General features: G+C 42.0%; 1 protein-coding gene across 6 annotated transcripts in view; it reads right to left on the bottom strand.

Moving 5' to 3' along the window:
* Positions 1 to 14999, bottom strand: part of LOC140196701 (chondroitin sulfate N-acetylgalactosaminyltransferase 1-like) — a 197328-nt gene extending 182329 nt beyond the window's left edge. For 4 of the 6 annotated variants that reach the window (XR_011885779.1, XM_072256344.1, XM_072256341.1 and 1 more), the window contains exon 1: positions 14826 to 14999. The gene's annotated coding sequence lies outside the window, so the exon portion shown is untranslated. Of the gene's footprint in view, positions 1 to 14606; positions 14720 to 14825 lie in introns of those variants that run through there. The other 2 variants (XM_072256343.1, XM_072256345.1) reach the window with 1 other exon arrangement.
* Positions 15000 to 20899: the final 5900 nt, after the last annotated feature.

Here is a 20899-nt window from a genome sequence, read left to right as displayed (position 1 = left end):
CATAAGTCGAGGGACAGAGTGTAAGAGTTGCGAGGTAATGATGCAGCTCTATAAAACTCTGGTTAGGCCACACTTGGAGTATTGAGACCAGTTCTGGTCACCTCACTATAGGAAGGATGTGGAAGCATTGGAAAGAGTACAGAGGAGATTTACCGGGATGCTGCCTGGTTTAGAGAGTATGCATTATGATCAGAGATTAAGGGAGCTAGGGCTTTACTCTGTGGACAGAAGGAGGATGACAGGAGACATGATAGAGGTATACAAGATAATAAGAGGAATAGACAGAGTGGATAGCCAGTGCCTCTTCCCCAGGGCACCACTGCTCAGTACAAGAGGACATGGCTTTAAGGTAAGGGGTGGGAAGTTCAAGGGGTATAGTAGAGGAAGATTTTTTACTCAGAGAGTGGTTGGTGCGTGGAATGCACTGCCTGAGTCAGTGGTGGAGGCAGATACACTAGTGAAATTTGAGAGACTACTAGACAGGTATATGGAGGAACTTAAGGTGGGGGGTTAAATGGCAGGGAGGGTTTGAGGGTCGGCACAACATTGTGGGCCGAAGGGCCTGTACTGTGCTGTACTATTCTATGTTCTAAAATGGAATGCCGCCTGTGTTGAAAAGCATTCAGAATATGCATGAATGTCAATACCATATTTAAATTTAACCCAAGGTCCCTTTGAGTAGCTAGAAGGAAGATGTCCATTCACAGCTAATTTAACAGCAACTTCTGTCAAGATCTCAATCTGGCTGCAGGTTGAATAGAATTGAATCTATTTCTTACATCCTTCACATACATGAGGAGTAAAAATCATTACGTTACATCTCATCTAAATGTGCAATATGCAATCATAGTAATTTATAATAAATAGAACAGTCAATGTAATATAGAGTATACTCAAGTCAGTGTGAGTTCATCAGTTTGACAGCCTGGTGGAAGAAGCTGTCCCGGAACCTGTTAGTCCTGGCTTTTATGCTGCAGTACCACTTCCCAGATGGTAGCAACTGGAATAGATCGTGGTTGGGATGGCTTGGGTCCCCAATGATCCTTTTTACACACCTGTCCTTGTAAATATCCTGAATCATGGGAAGTTCACTACTACAGATGCGCTGGGCTGTCCGCACCACTCTCTGCACAGTCCTGCGATTAAGGGAGGTACAGTTCCCATACCAGGCAGTGATGCAGCCAGTCAGGATGCTCTCAATTGTATCCCTGTAGAAACTTCTTAGGATTTGGGGGCCCAAACCAAACTTCCTCAACCGTCTGAGATAAAAGAGGCGTTTTTTCACCACACAGCTGGTGTTAAATGAATAGAAGTTTAAAGTCAAAATAAAAAATCCAAAGTGCAAACAATCCTGATGTTCATTCATGAGAACAGGAGGGAAAATTCTCTGCAGCTGTGGTTCAATAGATCTCACCTCAGAATTGGACACTTGAGAATTTTAATCAATCCATTGCCAGCCATTGTTCACAGTTTTATAGCTAGCTCCAGTGCTTCCAGCTAGACGGCTTCCCGCATCCATGATGAGCCCTTTCCCTGGAAGGGCTGGCTTCTGACTGGCAGCGGTGCATCAAGTGGCTGCAGTTTGGGAGAGTTGGCTGGGGGAGCAGAGCAAGTCAGCCTGTAGCGGGGGCAAGAAAATCCGATGTCCCTGAAAACAGGGATATACAACCCTGCAAGGGGTTCCAAAAAGGGTCAAGTAGACAAAGTTGCACAGATTAACACAGATCACACTTCTGTTGTGAAGTCTCCCGACCCTCGTCAATCCTAATAGAGATTTCACAATGCCCAGTACCCTGCTCAAATGAAACTTGCAAATCAGTATTAATACACCTTCATCATCCTCCCTCCGCCAAACACCAATGTGCGCCATTCATTTTCTCCTCTCTACCTGATCGCTTACATTCCCTTTGTTTTCTCTGCCCCTCTCTCTAATCAGCAACTTGAAACATTCCTGGTGCCTAATATTTCACCATCCAGATGAAAGATCATCGCTCTGAAACAGACTGTTTTTCACCCCACAAATTATGTCTCAGCAGTTGAGTATTTTCTGTTTTTATTAGTTTTGTTAAAATAAATAGAAACAGGAAGAGACCGTAAGGCTCTCAAGAGACTTCTTCACCATTTGTCAAAATTATTCCTCAACATTCATCAAGATCTCAGTGCTTTGTCCTAGCAACACCTCCAAACCCTGGTTTCCCTTATCAGTCTTAGTTTTGAATGAACATAATGAGTAAGCTTCCTTTATCAATAGAGCTGAGGAATTCCAAATGTGTGCCTTTTTCATGCAGAGAATGAATACCAACCACAGTCTTAAAGTTTGACTTTTACTCTCAAACTGCACTGCATTTCTCTAAGCTTTTTGCTCAAGGAAAACATCCTTCCTGCATTTAGAAATTAATTGTGTCAATTGATAATCAGATAATTTTCTTCAGAATAATAAGAACATTACTTTGGTTTTAATTTCATATTTTGAGACTTGGTCACATAGTAGCTCGCTTACTCATTTAGCAATACTCAGTCTGGTGGAATGATTCACATACCAAAGTTCAAATCCCACCACAGCAGCTGTGGATTTAAATTCAGGTTAATAAATCTGGTATAAAAAGCCAGTCTACTGAATAGTGACACAAAACCTAACTGGCTCACTATTGTACTTTGGGTAAGGAGACCTGTTTGTTTTCCTTTCGTCTGGCCTATATGTGACTACCTTCCGAAACAGCAAGGCTCTCAATTACAAGGGAGTCAGCCCAAAATGTTGACTGTTTATTCACTCAATAGATGCTGCTTGACCTGCTAAGTTCCTCCAGGAATTTGTCTTTGTGGCTCTGGGTTTCTAGCATTTGCAGAGTCTGTGTACACACAATAAATTTCCACAATCCTTGAGTACAGAGGGATACAGTAGCATAGTGCTTGAATTACTGATCTGGTAGCCAGACCATTGATCCAGAAACAGATTTTCCACCATGGCAGTTAGAAAATTTCTATCTCAGCTATTAACTTAATTTGGTATTTAAAACCATTTCAGTAATATGATAATGAAAACATTGGATTGTAATAAAAACCTATTTTGTTCAACGAGAAGAACCATCTGTCCTTCCCTGATGTTGCCTATATGTGACTCATTAACTCTTACCTTATTGGCAATGAATCAAATTGGGGTAAACAAAAAAAAAGGAGCAGGTAAGTTGTAGCACAAGAGAAAATCTGCAGATACTGGAGGAACTCAGCAAGCCAGGCAGCATCTATGGAAAAGGACTGACTTGGCCCAAAACGTCAACTGTTTACTCTCTTCCATAGATGATGCCTGGCCAGCTGAGATCCTCCAACAGGTGAGCTGTGACAGAATTTACAAATGTAAACTCAATGCAAGCATTTTAAATGACCGAGATAGTGCCATAAATTTAGGCACGAGTTAGGTCCCTAGTTTCAGAACAAAATCTCTCCAGTGGCAAAGTTGGCTCCAGTTGGGTGGTTTTAAGGCACATTTGTCAGGAAGGAATCAGGAAGGACTTCTGGAAGTCTCTTTGGAAGACTTTCCAAGACTGAGATTGATAATTTTTTAATTAGGCAAAAGTAGCTAAGCAAAACTGAAATATAGATCAACCATGATATAACAAAAATAGGGAACAGGTTTAAGGTAATAGACTTAGTCATGCATGAATTATTAGCATGTCCCGCAGTCCCCTGCTGATCTGAGAGCATCCTTCAGGAGGGTGAACCCATGGAAAGCATCTGGCCCAGATGGGGTACCTGACCGAGTACTAAAGAGGTACTCATTAACTTTAACCTCTCACTTTGTTAGTCTGACGTACCCAGCTGCTTCAAGCAGGCTTCAAATATTCCAGTGCCTAAGATAAATGTGACAACCTGCCTCAAACACTATCATCCAGTAGCACCTGCATCCACAGTGATGAAGTGCTTTGAGAGGTTTGTGATGAAACATATCAAGTGCTCCCTCAGAAGTGACTCGGATCTACTCCAATTTCCCTCCCAGCACAACAGGTCCACAGCAGATGCCATTCCATTAGGTCTTCACTCAACTGTTGAACATCTAGACAGCAAAGATGCACACATCAGGACGCTCTTTATCGACCGCTACTTGGCATTCAGCACTATCATCCCCTCAAAACTAATCAATAAGCTTCAAGACTTTAGTGTCAATACCTCCTTGATTTCCTCACTGGCAGACCCCAATCATTTCGGACTGGTATCAACATCTCCTTCACAATCTCCATCAGCATAGGTTCACCACAAGGCTATGTGCTTAGCCTTCAGTTCCATTTGCTTTACACTGATGACTGTATGGTGAAGCAGAGCTCCAATTTAAGTTTGCTGAGGACACCATTGTCGTAGGGCAAATCAAACGTGGTGACAAATCAGCATATAGGAGGGAGATTGAAAACCTGGCTGAGTGGTGCCACAACAACAACAACCTCTTACTCAATGTCAGTCAGACCAGGGAGCTGATTATTGACTTCAAGAGAAGAAAATCAAAGAACCATGAGCCAGTCCTCATTGGAGGATCAGAGGTGGAGAGGGTCAGCAACTTTAAATTCCTCAGTGCTATTATTTCGGAGGACTTGCCCTGGGCCTAGCACATAAGTGCAATTAAGAAGAAAGCTCAGCGGTGCCTCTGCTTCCTTTGAAGTTTGCAAAGATTTGGCATGACATCTAAAACTTTGACAAACTTCTATGGATGTGCGGTGGAGAGTATATTGACTGGCTGCAGCATAGCCTGGTATGGAACCACCAATACCCTTGAATGGAAAATCCTGCAAAAACCTAGCGGATACGGCCCAGTCCATCATGGGTAAAGCCCACCCCACCACTGAGCACATCTGCACAGAGTGTTGTCGCAGGAAAGCAATATCCATCGTCGAGTACCCCCAACACTTAGGTCATGCTTGCTTCTCACTGCTGGCAGCAGGAAGAAGGGACAGAAGCCTCAGGACCGCACCACCAGGTCCACTAAATCAGGGAACTGTTCCCTCAACCCGTGACTCACTTTCAAGAACTCCTCACCTCATTTTTTCATTACTTATTGCTTGTTTATTTAATATTATCATTGTTTTTTACTTTCTTTTTATATTTGCAGCTTGTTGTCTTTTGCACTCTGGTTGTCCATCCTGTTGGTGCGGTCTCTCATTGATCCTACTTTGGTTATTGGATTTTTTGAGTTTGCCTGCAAGAAAATTAATCTCAGGGTTGTTTATGGTGAAATATATGTACTTTGATAATAAATTTACTTCGAACATTGAATGTGAGAGAACCATAAGATATAACAGCAAATGTAGGCCATTAGTCCAAGAATTGATTATGTATTTCAGGAAAATGAAGTCAGGAGAATACACACCAGTCCTCATTGAGAGATAAGCGATGGAAAGAGTGACAGTTTCAAGTTCCTGGGCATCAACATCTCGGGACAGCTATCTCGGGGCTAGCACATTGATGCAATCACAAAGGCACACCATTGGCTCGGCTTTGTTAAGAGTTTGAGGAGATTTGGTATGCCACCAAAGACTGATACAAATTTTTATAGATGTACAATCATACAGTGACTGGTTGCGTGACAGCCTTGTATGGATGCTCTGAAGCACAGGATCACAAGACTGTAGAGTGTTGTAGACTTAGCCATTTCCATCATGGACACAACCCTCCCCACCCTGGAGAGCATCTTCAAGAGGCAGTTCCTCAAGGCAGTATCATCCATCACTAAGGACCCTCACCATCCAGGACATGCCACCTTGTCATTACTACCTTTGGGGAGCAGGTACAGGAGTCTGAAGATCTACATTCAATGATTTAGAAACAGTTTCCTCCTCTCTACTCATCAGATTTCTGAACGGTCCATGAATTCTGCTTCATTACTCTTTTTTTTACTATTTATTTTGGAATTTATAGTAATGTTTAAGAACATAAGAAATAGGAGCAGGGGTAGGCCGTCTGGCCCATTGAGCCTGCTCTGCCATTCAATAAAATCATGGCTGATCTGGCCATGGACTCGCCTCCACCTACCTGCCTTTTCCCCATAACCTTTGCAAAAATCTATCCAACCTTGTCTTAAATATATTTGCTGAGGTAGCTTCCACTGCTTCAATGGACAGAGAATTCCACAGATTCACCACGCTCTGGGAAAAGCAGTTCCTCCTCATCTCTGTCCTAAATCTACTCCTCCAAATCTTAAGGCCTTGTCCCCTAGTTCTAGTCTTACCTACCAGTGGAAACAACTTTCCTGCCTCTATTTTATCTATCCCTTTCATAATTTTGTATGCTTCGATAAGATCTCTTCTCATTCTTCTGAATTCTAGCGAGTACAGTCCCAGGAGACTCAATCTCTCCTCATAGTTTAAACCTTTTGTCTCTGGAATCAACCTGGTGAACCTCCTCTGCATCGCCTCCAAAACCAGTATATCCTTCCTCAAGTAAGGAGACCAGAACTGCTCACAGTACTGATACGGCCTCACTAGGGCCCTGTACAGGGGCATATTACCTCCTTGCTCTTAAATTCAATTCCTCGAGCAATGAAGGCCAACATTCCATTTGCCTTCTTGAAAGCCTGCCGCAGCTGCAAACCAACCTTTTGGGATTTATGCACAAGCACTCCCAAGTCCCTCTGCACAGCAGCATGCTTCAATTTAAATAATAATCTGCTCTTTCATTTTTCCTTCCAAAGTGGATGACCTTGCATTTAGCAACATTGTACTCCATCTGCCAGACCCCTGCCCATTCACTTAATCTATCTACTGCAGGCTTCCCGTATCTTCTGCACAATTTGCTTTTCCACTCAATTTAGTATTGTCAGCAAACTTAGATACACTATCGTGAACAGTTGCGCGCCCAGCACTGAACCCCGCAGCACACCGCTCACCACTGATTGCCAACCAGAGTAACACCCATGTATCCCAACTCTCTGCTTTCTATTAGATAAGCAATCCTCTATTCGTGCTAATACATTGCCCCCATCTCTATGCAGCCTTATCTTATGGATAAGTATTTTATGTGGCACCTTATCGAAAGCCTTCTGGAAATCCAAGTAAACAATGTCCATCTGTTCCCCTCTACCCACTCTGCTCATTATATCCTCAAAGAACTCCAGTAAGTTTGTCAAACAGGACCCGCCTTTGCTGAATCCATGCTGCGTCCGCCTGATGGCATTTCTTTCCAGATGCCTCACTATTTCTTCTTTAATGATAGCTTCAAGCATTTTCCCAACAACAGATGTTAAATTAACTGGCCTATAGTTACCTGCCTTGTGCCTATATCGTTTTTTTGCAGTGGTGTGACATTTGTCGTCTTCCAATCCGCTGGGACTTGCCAAAAGTCCAGAGAATTTTGGTAGATCATCACCAAAGACTACTATAACTTCTGTCATTTCTTTTACTACCCTGGGATGCATTCCATCAGGACCAGGGGACTTACCTATCTTCAGGCCCACAAGTTTGCTCAGCACTACCTCTTTAGTTATAGCTATTGTATTGAGGGCCTCACCTCCCATCACATCCATAACATCTCTCTTTGGCATGTTAGATGTGTCCTCCGCCATGAAGACCGACACAAAATAGTCATTCAAAGCCTCAGCCATTCCTCATTACCCAATATCAATTCCCCCTTCGCGTCCTCTAAGGGACCTATGTTCACCCTAGCCACTCTTTTCCGCCTTATGTAATTATAAAAACTTTTACTATCTATTTTTATATTTTGTGCTAGTTTATTTTCATAATCCAGCTTCCTTTTCTTTATTGCTCGCTTAGTGGTACTTTGTTGCTTTTTAAAGTTTTCCCAGTCTTCCAGTTTCCCACTACTCCTGGCAACCTTGTATACACGAGCTTTTAGTTTGATGCCTTCTTTTATTTCCTTCGTTATCCAAGGCTGGCTCTCCCCACCCTTACTGTCCTTGCTTTTAACTGGAATATGCTTTTGTTGAGCACCATGAAAAATCTCTTTGAAAGTCTTCCACTGTTCCTCAACTGTCCCACCATATAGCCTGTGTTCCCAGCCTACACTAGCCAAATCCTCCCTCATCCCACTGTCGTCTCCATTGTTTAGGCATAATACACTGGTTTTAGATTGAACTATTGCACCCTCCATTTGTATGAGAAACTCTCAATCATACTGTGATCACTCGTTCCACGAGGATCCCTAACCACAAGATCACTAATTTTACCTGTCTCATTGCACAGGATCAGATCTAAGGTTAAACGTTCCCTTGTAGGTTCAGTAACATGCTGTCTACATTATTGCACTGCACTGCTGCCACAAAATTTTTTTAAAAATCATACCATTCAAGTCTGTGATAACACATCTGATCCCAATTCATTCAGCCCAACACATCTGCTCTGCCACTCAATCATAGCTGATTTCTTTTTAATCCTCAACTCCATTCTCCCATGTTCACCCTGCAACCCTTAACCCCTTTGCCAATCAAAAACCTATCAATCTCTGCCAATTGGCCTTCACAGCTCTGTGTGGCAAAGAATTTCACAGATTCGCCACAATCTAATTAAAGAAATCATTTTCATTTCAGTTCTAAACAGATGTCCCTTTATTCTGAGGCACTGTCCTCAGATCCTATACTTTCCTTCTAATGAAAACATACTCTCCATATCCACTCTATCTAGGCCTTTCAATTATTCTGTAGGTTAAGATATCCTTCTTCCTCATCCTTATCCGTATGAAATGCATTGAGTGCAGGCCCAACCCCATCAAATATTCTTCATACATTAAGCCTTTCATTCCTGGGATCATTCTTCTGAACTTTCTCTAGAGCCAGCACATTTTTCCATCTGTACTGAGCCAAAAATTGCTCAAAGTATTTCAAATGCTGTCGAACCAACAGTGTACAGTCTAGTCCAGTGATCCCTGACCAATACCGGGCCACGAAGAATGCAGCGGTGCAGCGGTAGCCGGAACGCACCCAGCACATCTTTAAGAAAAAAGCCAAAATAAACAAGCTAATTAATTGTGTGCCGGGCAGCACCTAATTAATTAGCTTGTTTATTTTGGCTTTTTTCTTAAAGATGTGCTGGGAGCATTCCAGCTACCGCTGCATTCTTTGCGGCAATGTATTGGTCCGCAGCCCGGAGGTTGGGGACCACTTGTCTAGACCTAGACTACAATTCTAATCCGCTCAAAATGAATGCTGACATTACATTTGCCTTCCTTACTACTAACTCAACCTGCAAGTTCACTTTAAGGGGATAAGGGGATTGCAAACTAGGACTCCCAAGTCGCTTTGCACGTCCGATTTCTTAATTTTCTCTCCATTTAGAAAATAGTCTGTACCTTTCCTCATAAAGTACATAACCCCACACTTCTCCATGCTGTATTCCATCTGCCACTTCTTTGCCCACTTTCCAAACTGTTGAAGTCTTTCTGTAGATTGCGTGCATCTGCAATGCCACACTTCTCCACCTGCCTTGGAGATAGGTGTAACCTTGGCCATAATACCATCAATTATTTCGCCCAGATCATTGCTGCAAGACCCCAAGAACAACAAATAACAGAAAGGTCACAGATCCATTCACAGCAATCTCACCCCCACTGATAAGTCTCTCACTATAAGACAACGAATAGGACCAGCAATAGGTCATTTGGCCCTTGACTCTGCACTGCCACCTAATAAGACTATGGCCTCAGCTTCACTTTCCATTCCATAAACATACAGTACCCTAAATAGATGAAAAAATCTGATCAATTTATCGTCCTCAGAGATCCAAGCATTTCAGTGCATTGAGCTGTTATAAACAGTAGAAATGCGTGCAAATACTTCAACTCCACACAGTCATCATTGAGCAGAACTTTTCATGTAACCTTAAGAAAGGCATGAACTTTAATATATTTTAGACAATAAGACCATGAGATATAGGAGCAGAATTAGGCCATTCAGGCCAACAAGTCTACTCCCTCTACATGGCTGGTATCTGAATTTGCTCCCAGTTTGAAAATAGTCCATGCTTTTGTTCCTTCTACTAAAGTGCTTGACCACACACTTCCCTAAAGTGCTTGACTATTCGTTTGACCATTCTCCATTTGCTTCTTCAACACTACCTGCTGCTCTACCTGCCTTTGTATCATCTGCAAACCTGGCTATAAAGCCATCTATTCTGTTATCCATATCATTGACATATAATTTTTAATCAATGCTGAATTGGATACTCAAATCGGATACTAATTTACTGGAAGCAATTTTTAATGTCAATATAGAAGTTTACAGTTTTTTATGCAAAGAGATTCTTCAGCATCTAAATCATACCAGATATTCAACAGACCACTTTGACAATACACTTCTCTACTTGAATCATGCATAACTATGACTATCAAGATGCCAACTGATTGATCAGATAAACATTGTTTTCTTCATCTAATAATCCTTTTGTTTAATTTTGCCTGCTAAAAAGCAAACAATAAATATGCATGTAGAAAGCGCTTCTCTATTCTCTAGACAACACAAAACCTATTCCAGCCAATGAAATACTCAAGATTTATTAAGTAAACTTGGACCCAGCAAGTCACCACAGAGAACAATTTGATCAAATAATAAAACTGCTTCTATTCTCAACGGGCATGACAGTATCACATGGACATGGAAATATAATCAGTACATTAGTCTTGAGGGCATGAGTCAGAGTAAAGAAATGTCCATTTAGAACCAAGATGAGGAGGAATTTCTTCAATCAAAGGACGATGATTCGATGGAGTTTGTCTCCATGTAGGACTGCAGAGGTCAGGTCATTGGGCATATTTAAAGCAGAGACTGATAGGTTTTGATTGGTAAGGGATTACGGGCTAAGCGGAGAAGGCAAGGGAATGGGGTTGAGAAATATCTATTTTTTTAAAAATCATCCATAATTGAAAAGCAGAGCAGACTTGTTGAAATGAATGGCCTAATTCCACTCCTATATCTTCTCGTGTTTTCAGTGCTTGGCCACAAGCAGGAAGTGAATATTTGGTGCCTTTATCACAAAGTCTCAAGAGTTCAGAAAGCACTTTCAAGGACAAGTTTTGGCTTTGCCAGTGAAGCCTACACGACATGAATTATTTTCCTCCAGGCTTTCCTGCTTCTTTTCAAAAGTGCCAATTAGGAACACCATATCTCAGTAAAGGAATATTTATGAATATAACACTCCCCTCACCCCTCCTGCAGTGCAAAACCGGTCTAAAAGGTATAATTACGACCAGAGTTTGTGCCCACAACATTTTGAGAGATTAACACTATAAGCAACTGACATCCTCAGACAAAGAATTTTCTTTAGGTGGCATCAGACAGCTGGAAGATACTGGCAACACACACAAAATGCTGGAAGAGCTCAGCAGGCCAGGCAGCATCTACGGAAAAGAGTAACCATGAACATTCTGGGCTGAAGCCCCTCATCATGAAGGGTCTCATCCCGAAATGTCGACAGTTTACTCTTTTTCCATAGATGCTGCCTGGCCTGCTGAGTTCCTCCAGCATTTTGTGTGTGTTGCTTGGATTTCCAGCAACTGCAGATTTTCTCATCTTTGAGCGAGAAGATACTAAGAGATATACAAGGCATTAAGCAGTCCAGGTCACTACAAGGACAGGTACATCGATTAGAAAGGTTTCCAGGGACCTGGGCTACAGGCAGGCAAATGAGATTAGCTCAGAAGGGCATCTTGCTTGGCATGGACAAGTTGGACAAGGGCCTGTTTTCACACAGTGTTACTCTATGACTACATTAATATAGCTCCCCAAATACAAGGGGAAAACACTTTACAGCAGAAGGAAATTTGTTTGACTGTAAGGTGATGAAAATGCCAAAGACCAGTCTTCAGGAAAATACTAAATTCACAAAGAATATAATGTAAGTGGAGAAAATAGGTAAGTTAATTCTTGCTGCACACGCCCAAATGTAAAATTAACTTGATATACTCCTGATGGTGCTACAGAGAGATTTATTGCCAATAGGAACAGTCTATATGTTTAGCTGCAATGCATCACCATTTTACAAGCTGATAGGGCTTTGCTACTAACTTCTGGAAAATATCAAAATCTTTTCCTTGAACATTAAACATGCTGTCAAGGAATAAAATAAGTGGATTTGGGGGAAGGGACAGCAGAGGGAGTACTGTGAGAATCTACTCCACAAGCAGCAAAAAGCAATTGTAAAATATCTAAAAATCGGCTCAAGTCAGAGCAAATTAAATCTGTTGACAGGTTGTAATTGGTTTGTATCACAAGTTATGAAAATTGTGCCCCTTAGTGGTTTAGTGTGTGAATGCAGCAAGTGGTCTGGAACTTGGATCCTGATTAATCACTAATATAGGCAGAGTGCTAATTACCTCCAGGGCATCAGAGGCACTGGAACAATGGACTGCAGTGTTTTCAGATGCTGATCTGGAAATCTCCATTAGAAGTGGAGGGGGAGGTAATCAGCAACAGTTAGTGCTTTTGATCATTATCCTGTCCCTCCCCCCTCCTGTTGTAAATGTATGCCTGAATGGTAAAAGAGAGCAGGATAAAGCCTTGCTGCGGTTTCTCTCATTGATTCATGCACAAACACATACAGCAATGTTCCAGAGGGTCGCCTAATGCATTCAACTTTCCTTAGATGGCACCAGACACACAGGATCAAAGGGCTGATTGCCAGACTTAAATATTCAAGCACTTCTACAGTATACTGGAAAGGAGGTGTTAGGGGATACAGAGTGCTATGTACAAAAAAAAGAGTATTAACTCTACTTGAATGTACTGACCAAGTAACGCTAAGAATTTAAAGAGCTTTTACGCCACATGTTTTTGTAATGAATAAAGTTTATTTTCAAAATGTAAAGTACAGCATATTCCCAGTTTGAATTAGTTAAGAGTCAATTAAAATTAAAACCAGCATCAATTTTCTGCACTAACAAGTACAACACACACAGAATGCTGGTGGAACTCAGCAGGTCTGGCAGCATCAATGGAAAAGAGTACAGTCGATGTTTTGGGCCGAGACCTTTCATCAGGACTCAATTCCTTACTGGTGCTACCTAACACGTCTGTGCACTAGGGCCCACATGTTAGAGCAAATACCAAACATAAAACATACACTGTATAATTATCACTGCTTTTGTAATGTACTCCTATTGCCCACACCCTTGAATAGTAGGATAACTTTAAGGGTTTAAAATAGCCTACCACTTTCTTCAATACTTTGTTTTATTAAATGTTGATTGCTGTAATGTTCAATGTGGCATGCAGAGTTGGAGATTACAGGACTGTTCCAGGACATGCAATGCAACTAATTCCTCATCTCAAAGCATGTCCTACTCTGGTTTCAGATTCCCATTATAAATTCTGACTATATTTATAATGGAAACTACCTATGAAAACTTTCCACACTGTAATTACCCCTTCCTGCCCTTAACAAGATTGCAGCAGCTCCATGAAAAGTGGATGTAATTAGCGTATGGCCTGTTTATGCAGGAAATTTCTATTCCAAGTTATAGGCAAATAAATTAATAATAGGTTTTGTTGAGGAAATTGAAGATTTTTCCACGGAGGATTATGTGCTCCACTAGGCCCTGTGTAGTGGAATTAGAGGTTGTCATCTCAGCAAACAGATGAGAAAAATGTAGATTTTACTTGGTTTCCAAAAATTCCTGCTTTCAATGTGCTTGGTCACTTAATTCCGCTCTGCACAATGTGGGTGCTAATGGCTCGAGTCCTCTCTACTACTGGTTGTCACATTATCTCTGACAAATCAGCCCTGATATAACACAGAACCAGTCCTGCAGAATAAATGGCGGTTATGACAAAGTGATTTTAAATCAACAGTATTATGTCTCACACTTAATCATATTCACATGGATCAGTCAGATTATTAAATGTTTGACTTTCTATAGTTCACTTTGAGCAGTTAACGGAGTGTCATGCTGATCTAGAACTGGTCCCAGACAAATTGAGGGTCCACGCTGGACCAGGTTTCAATGGGCAATACAGGATCTGTTCTGGCTCATGGCAGCGTCCGTAATATACAATTGTTCCGGAATCTAAACTTGATATAGAATTGTGTTTTGCAGCAATGGCAAGTTCCTAAAAGTGGTCGTCGCACTCTCTCGCACCCCCTGTAGGTACCATGACTAAAAATTAGAATTGACCAAACTGTTGCCTGCAATGAACGGGTATAAAAGATTGAAGCTGTTTTATCTCCGCTAATTTTTTGGAAATATGAATCCGGCTCCGTTAAGTGGCCGTTGATCCAATGTGCCAGCAACTTGCAGTATTATAAATTCATCATTCCGCTTACGCCGTATCTAACACGTGCGAAGCCTTCGTTTCCACTGTGTAAACTTCATTACCAATTACTAATTTCACTTTACGATATTCCTGCTGATGCATGTAAACAGATCAGGAACTGTGTGAGTGCTAAGTCTTTATAAAAAATACCCTCAAGTCACAGCGCAAAGTTACGCGTGTTATGATGTTGTGAACAGAAATCTAAAGCGACCACTGAAAATCCAGACGCTTCAGTATCTCACAATTATACACAAATGTACAGCGAAGCCGGTATTCGCAATCGGAGCGCCAAAATTATGATTTGCTGTATTCAACGCGTACAGGATAAGGTACTGTCTTGTTAAAGACTTCCCTTTAAAAAAATACTCACTTGGTACGTCGTTAAAATGAACATAAATAGTAAGCGACTCTCCCGTGCTGAAATTACAAAAGAACTTATGGATGTAGTCATTAACCTTCCTACTTAACATTAACCCGGTTCTGTACTGTTGTTAAAAATGGTACTGCAATACTGAAATGATTAACGGTTTATAGTTGTGCTAGATTTTATACGGAGGTTACGAAGGCATTATTGCAACACTGTACTTACCTTGCGGAACAGTTATTCAGAAATGAAATCTCATGTGGACCTTGCCAACACTGGATAAACCACCATGCAATGTGCAAGAAAATTCAGAGCGCATCAGAAACGCCTGGTGAAATATTAAAGGCAGTCTCTGTTACCCTGCTGCTTCGGAGGAGGGTGTTTCCTAGTACAAGAGGCAGCGTAATGAGAGCTCCGTGCAGATTCCGTCAGCGTTACCACACCCACACTCAGAGAGTTCAAATTCAGTCGTTTTCCTGGAGCGGATGGATTGCTTGGGAGCGGTGTGCGCGTATGATTTCATTATTTTACTTTAATCGGTGACTCTACCCATCTAATCACAACTTCAGAAATGTGAAGCAGCTTTATTCGGAAAGCATCAACCGCTCTATGGTTGGGACTCATTTGCCACCTTAGATGAGCAATAGAGACACATCTACCAGCGAGATGCTGGTTCGCAGACAAGGCGAACAAATGGAAGCTTTAGTCATTAAATTAATCGGTTGCAATTCGACACGTTCTATTGCTCTTGTCGCTGTTAAAGGGGAAATGAAGCAGAATGACTATTGTAAAGACAGGAAGATTTGTGTTTATATTGCAGCTCACTCATTCCTTTCCTTTCTATTTATGAAGGGTCCGGGATCTGAGATGCTAACTGCTTCTCTTTACGACAGCAGGCTGTTTTCAGTATTTTCAACTTTTACTTCAGGCTTTCTGCATCTGCAATTTTTGTTTAATTTTCTAATCTCTTTTGAACTGTGGTGGGGAGTGTGACTGCAATCCGCAGACAGGATGTTCCCTTTAACAGTAATGCAACAACAGTCCGTTAGTGTGGTTGTTGTAATCGAAGCCAAAAAAAAAAAACAGCATATGCTGGACATTTGACGTATTCTTCTACCTAGATGCTCTCTCACTTTATTTTCTAGCCGCTGCTTAATCTGCTGGGTATTTCCTGCATTATCTTCTCTCAGATTCCCAGCAGCTATAATGCTCAGTACTGTATTTTACAATTCTAGCATGTCTCCCGTCCCCCTCTCTCCAATCTTCTTCTCCCAAACCTCTGTCTCCCCCCTCCTCTTCCCTCTCCCTTTCTCATTCTTTCTCCCCTTCCCCCACTCTCCCCTCTCCCCTTCTCCTTGCCCCTACCCCTCTCCCTCCACCCCCTCCTCCCCTCCTCCCTCGCCCTCCCTGTCCAACCCCTCCTCCCCACCTCACCCTCTTTCCTCTCCCCCTCCCCCCCCCCTCTATCAGCCACGATTGAATGGGGCAGCAGACCCAAAGGGCGAAATGGCTGCTTGTAATGTGGTATGGTCTTTACAGCAGCGACGCTGGTCGGCTCACCGCTATCAGCACCACTCAGTAATTGCAGTGTATGATTGATCGTGCTGCAACGGGATGGATTACTGTTCATTTTTCTGTTGTGGGTTAAAGTGACAGTTGACATACAGCCTTAATCAAGGTTTCCTTCTCTTTGTATTGAATTTGCATCATATAATGATGGCTGAAATTTTAACCCTGTCCAAGCATATGAGGTGAGGCTCTGCAACTGCTGTCTGAGTTTATTTACACTTAGAAATATACTGGAGAAGCAAACACATAAAAAACTCAAAAGGTCCATGGAATTCTGTAAGTGTCACAACAAGATATGAGTGTTGAATTGAAATAGATGAGCAGACAGACATGACCTACATGTAATACAGTAAGATTCTGCAGTGGACTGACACTGAGAGAGTGGTTTCCCCTAGTGCTGGCAACTAGAACCAAAGGACATGGTTCCAAAATAAGGAGTCGGGTGGAGATGCAAGAAGGCACTTTGGCACTCTGTACCCGGAGAGCTGTGAAAGTGGGAATCATTGTGTAAATTCATGGCAATTGACAGACGTTAGATCTACAAGGAAGTTGAGGGGCATGTGGAGTAGACAGGAAAGAGGTGAGGCCAGGATAAGATAAGTCATGATCTTTTTCAGTTGCAGTGCAGTAGCTTACTCCTCGTTTCTCATTTATCTGTTACACATTCAAAGTTCAAAGTATATTTATTATCAAAGTATGCATACTGTATACAAGCTTGAGATTTGTCTCCTTACAGGCAGCCACGAAACAGAGAAACCCAATTAAAAGAAGACTGTCAAACAACCAAATGTGCAGGAGAAAAAACAAATCATGCAAACAATTAAAGTAAGCAAATAACATTCAGAACTGAAGTTCGCGCAAGTGAGTCCACAGCCACAAAGCCCGTTGTCACTGCAGCCAATCCAGGAGCCCGTGAGTTATAGACCACAGCCTCATTTCAGCACAGAAATGAGTCAACCTCACGAAGCAGTGAACTGAACTGGCCCTCATCTCCGGCCCCAAAATCATGACCTTTTCAATCTCGCCCGGAGCTTAAATTATCCAGACCTTCAGTCATTCCTCACTCTTTGCCCCAGGCCCTGCTGCTTTGATATGCTGTCGGGCCTGGGCCCTGCAGCCTCCACTCAGCCAATTCCCACCTTTCCAATTTGGCCCGGCGTTTAAATTGGTCAAACCTTGGATATTTTCTCAGTCTCTACCCTGGGCCCAGGCCCGGTTGCCTCGACGCTGCATCACCTCCACTCGCCTAGCTTCGGTTCTGCCACATCAAATCACCTTCAAGTCCACTCCAGCAATGGCCAAACATTAGCTGGTTCCCCGTTCTCGTGCCCGGGCACTGCTGCCTCGATCTTGCCAGTATACACCACACCATTACCGTCCTGCACCTTCAACACTTCAGTTCACATTGCAAGAATGCCAGGCTGTACAGGCGGTTCAACAGCACAACACCAAAAAGGGAAGTTACAAGCTATTGATTGCAGTGATTATATCTGAAAAAAGTGTGATTAATACAGTAATTTTTTATTTTGGTTGCTACTGAGAAGTTGGCACTGTGTTAAATTCAATGACTTAACAATGAATTTCACCTGAGTTATGCAATGGAAAATCAATTACTTTTCTAGACTTTCTATGTCAGGGTTACTTGAAATAATATTTCATGTCCAATACCATTTATGGTGTCTTGCTGGTGAATTTGAACTACATTGCAACTGAAATAATCATTATTGTGTATTCTCAATATTATCTAATCTTCCCAACACAGAGTGGGAGTAGTTAAATCAATAGTTTACCTTCATGCTTTGGCATTCCACTGACTAATCCCCACCACTCCACCCCTCCTCCCCACCCCAAACCTGATTAGCTCCTCTTCTCTTTGCATCACAATGCCTTTAATTTCAAATTAAGTATGCAAAAAGAGTAGGTCTAGTCCACAGGTTGAGATTCTAAATTGGAGAAAGGCCAACTTTGACGGTATCATGAATGATCTGGCAAGTATGGATTGGGGCAGGCTGTTTTCTGGCAAAGGGGCACTCAGTCAGTGGGAGGGCTTCAAAAGTGAATTTTTGAAAGTACAAAGCTTGTATGTGTCTGTCAGAACAAAAGGTAAAGACAACAGGTGTAGAGAACCTAGGTTTTCAAGAGATATTGAGGCCCTGGTTAAGAAACAAAAAGGAGGCGCATTGCAAACATAGGTAGGTAGGAACAAACGAGGTGCTTATGGAGTATAAGAGACCACTTAAGACAGAAATCAGGAGGGCTAAAAGAAGGCATGATGTTGCCAAATAGACAAGGTGAAGGAGAATCCTAAGGGGTTGTACAGATATATTAGGAGCAAAAGGATTACAAGGGATAAAATTGGTCCTCTGGAAGACCAGAATGGTAATCCTTGTGTGGAGCCAAAAGAGATGGGGGCGATCTTAAATGAATTTTTTTCAACTGTATGTACTCAGGAGATGGACTCAGAGTCTATAGACGTGAGACAAAGCTGCATTGACTTCATGGACCTTATACATATTACAGAAGAGGAGGTGTTTGCTGTCCTGGGGTAAACCAGGGTGGATAAATCCCCATGGCCTAACAAGATGTTCCCTCAGACCCTACAGGAGGCAAGTGCAGAAACTGCCGAACCCCAGCAGATATATTTTAATCATCCTTAGCAACAGGAGAGGTACCAGACGATTGAATGTTGTTCCATTATTTAAGAAAGGGTTAAACATAAACCAGGAAATCATAGGCTGATGAGTCTGACTTCAGTACAGTAGTAGGAAAGTTATTGGAGGGTATTCTAAGGGACCGGATATATAAGTATTTCAATAGACATGGACCGATTGAGGATAGTCAGCTTGGCTTTGTGCATGGTAAGTTATGTCTAACCAATCTCATAGAGTTTTTCAAGGAAGTTACCAGGAAAGTGAATGAAAGCAAGGCAGTGGATGTTGTCTACATAGAGTTTAGCAAGGCTTTGACAAGGTACCGCATGGGAAGTTGGTCAAGAAGGTTCAGTCACTTGGCATTCAAGATAAGATAATACATTGGATTAGACATTGGCTTTGTGGGAGAAGATAGAGGCTGGCAGTAGATGGTTGCTTCTCTGACTGGAGACTTCTGACTAGTGGAATGCCACAGGGATCAATGCTGGATCTGTTGTTGTTTGTCATCTATATCAATGATCTGGATGATAATGTGGTTAACTGGATCAGCAGATTTGCAGATGACACCAGGATTGGTGGTGTCAGTGGACAATGAGGAAGGTTATCATGGCTTGCAGAGGAATCTGGACCAGCTGGAACAATGGGCTGATAAATGGCAGATGGAATTTAATGCAGACAATTGCAAGGTGTTGCACTTCAGTAGGACCAGCCAGGGTAGGCCTTACACAGTAGCGTACTGAAGAGTGTGGTAGAACAAAGGGATCTGGAAATACAGGTCCATAATTCATTGAAAGTGGTGTCACGGGTAGATAGGGTTGTAAAGAAAGCTTTTGGCATATTGGCCTTCATCAATCAAAGTACTGAGTAGAGGAGATGGGATGTTATGTTGAAGTTGTACAAGGTGCTGGGGGGGCCTAATTTGGAGTATTGTGTGCATTTTTGGTCATCCACCTACAGGAAAAATGCAAATAAGGTTGAAAGAGTACAGAGAAAATTTACAATGATGTTGCCAGGACTGGAGGACCTGTGTAATAAGGAAAGATTGAATAAGTTAGGACTTTATTCTTTAGAACATAGAAGAATGAGAGGAGATTTGTACAGGTATACAAAATGGAGAGAGGTATAGATAGGTAATGCAAGCTAGCTTTTTCCACTGTGGTTGGGTGGGACTATAACCAGAAAGGTGAAAAGTTTAAGGGGAACATGAGGGGAAACTTCTTCACTCACAGGGTCGAGAGTGTGTGGAATGAGCTGCTGGCACAAGTAGTGCATGCAAGCTCGATTTCAACATTTAAGAGAAGTTTATACATGAGAGGTAGGTGTATGAAGGGCTATAGTCAGGCTATATGCAGGCCAATGGGAGTAGGCAGTTTAAATGGTCGAGTATGGACCATATGGGCCAAAGGTCTTGTTTCTGTTCTGTACTTCCCTATGCCCATTCTTTTTTGAGTTGTATTAATGACTGGGATTTGGGGATACTAGCCATAATTTATGCATGACACAACATTTGACAATACTGTGCACTACAAAGAAGATAGAGTTAGACTGCAGGGTATAAAAGGGTTGGTGGAACAGTAAGAATATAATGTTTAACTCAGAGAAATTTGAAGTGTTAAGATTTTGGTAGAAAGAATGGGGAAAGGCGATGCAGAATAAAGAACACTGTCTAAAATAGGTGCAGGTGTAGAGGGACTTAATTTTTTGTATGCACAGGTTAAAGTGGCAGACCAGTTTGAGAAAATGGTAATTAAGATGAACTCCATTGTACACTTTCTCAATGGAGACCTAGAGCATGAAAGATCTCTGTAAAAGCAAGAAAGGCTTTTAAAAAAAACCCTTGCCCAGATTTGGCTGCAATATTGTGCTCAATCCTAGTAACCACTTTATAGAAAGGATGTGGAAGCATTAGGCAGAGTCGAGAAAAGTTTTACCAGAAGGACTCCTGGAATGGAGAATGATAATTACAGGGATACACTAGACAGGCTGGGGCTTGTTTCTTTACTGAAGAGAAAATTGAGGGGAGACTTGATGGGAGTGTATGAAATGATGAGCAGTCTGGCCAAAATGAGAGGCTATTCC

Source organism: Mobula birostris, chromosome 4, assembly GCF_030028105.1.
Source record: "Mobula birostris isolate sMobBir1 chromosome 4, sMobBir1.hap1, whole genome shotgun sequence".
NCBI classification, from domain to species: Eukaryota; Metazoa; Chordata; class Chondrichthyes; order Myliobatiformes; family Myliobatidae; genus Mobula; species Mobula birostris.
The sequence above is the reverse complement of the archived record's forward strand: the minus strand, read 5'-3'. Positions and strand labels throughout refer to the sequence as shown.